General features: G+C 41.5%; 1 protein-coding gene across 2 annotated transcripts in view; it reads right to left on the bottom strand.

The window, feature by feature from the left end:
• Nucleotides 1-930, bottom strand: part of ADAMTS6 (ADAM metallopeptidase with thrombospondin type 1 motif 6) — a 329,091-nt gene extending 328,161 nt beyond the window's left edge. For both annotated transcript variants that reach the window (XM_027863321.1, XM_027863322.1), the window contains exon 1: nt 844-930. The gene's annotated coding sequence lies outside the window, so the exon portion shown is untranslated. The remainder of the gene's footprint in view (nt 1-843) is intronic.
• Between the last annotated feature and the right edge of the window lie 489 nt (nt 931-1,419).

The following is a 1,419-nucleotide window of genomic DNA, read 5'->3' as shown; positions in this document are numbered from 1 at the left end:
TCTCTCTCTCTCTCTCTCTCTCTCTCTCTCTCTCTCTCTCTCTCCTTCCCCCTCCCCCTTTCTCTCTTCTGTCTCTCTCCTTCTATCTTTTCCTATCTCCCTCTCTTTGCCTCTGGTACAACAATGAAGGAAATTAGCAAAGACACGACTTGTACATACACTTCATCAGGAGGCGAGTTTCCAATAAAATACGAAAAAAAAATCCCTTTGAACTCTGTGCCATACAATATACACACAGACACACACCGATAAATAAGTCTCCGTAGGGTTACGAGTCTAGCACGTCCCAAGTGACCAGAAGTAAATCAAAAACACACGCTTCCATCTCTTTGATTAGCCTATTAAGAGCTTAACTTATCCTAGAGCATCAGGACTGCAGCTATCATATTAATGCTGCCCTTTGCGCCCAGGCATAAAATATGCACTTGTCTGACTACATAAGACACTGACATGAAACCATATTATGCTGGAAGATATCTATGAAAAATGAAAATTACTTCAAAAAGTTCTCTCCTCTCATTTTTCTTTCCCGGCCACTAACAGATAAGCCATCCGAAAGCTACGGTAATCATAATTAAAATAATCCATGCTTCACGAAATTATATATTTACATAATAACCTGATATTCTTTGAATCACAAAATATTTGAACATCCTAGAATCACTCCAACCCCCGACTAGTTTTGGAGTTTCAAAAGATTTCTATCTGTAAAAAGGAGTTCAGTCAAGCTCGCCCATTGCCATTAAAAAAAAGCACACAGAAAAAAAGGTCTCTATGCGTTATTCGGGAGACAAGCAAAGCATAAGGAAAAAAGTTTCATTGAATATTGTGAAGACTTCTTACCGTTTTCATCTTCAAATTCTGATATAAAGTGAGTTTCAAACAATAGAGTTTGCACTGGATGATTCACGTATCCTCTCTCCTCTCAGCCTTTTTTTTTTTTGCCCACCCCCTCTTCTGTCTCCCCCCTCCTTTGCAAAGCCACACCAGTTATTCTGCAACCAGAATAAAATCCTATAGCCTGGCTACGAGGGGCTTTACAGAACGGACTGACTTGGCAGAAAGAGAGATGCCTTCAATTCACCCAATCTATCACTCTGAGATGTCTTTGCAAACCTCCCCCCTTCGACTCCCCTCACCCCCCACCAAAAAAAAGGAGAAAAAAAAAGAAAGAACGGAAAAGAGACTTATTGGGGGTGAAAGTGGTGCCCTCTCTTCCTAGCCAGTCTAATGCCTTTTCTGTGCTAATAACGTGTAAGCAGCATCAAAAGATATCAGGAGAAAGAAAGACAAGAGGAGCAGAAAGGGGCACCGCAAAGTTTTGAAGTAGCCTAGCTCTCTCGCTCTCGCTCTCTCGCTTTCTGTCTCGCTCTCTCTGTTTGTCTGTCTGTCTGTCTCTCTCTGTCTCTCTCTTTCTCT

Source organism: Vombatus ursinus, unplaced genomic scaffold (genome assembly GCF_900497805.2).
Source record: "Vombatus ursinus unplaced genomic scaffold, bare-nosed wombat genome assembly UNPS02014772.1, whole genome shotgun sequence".
NCBI lineage: Eukaryota > Metazoa > Chordata > Mammalia > Diprotodontia > Vombatidae > Vombatus > Vombatus ursinus.
This window is presented reverse-complemented; position numbering and strand designations above follow the sequence as displayed.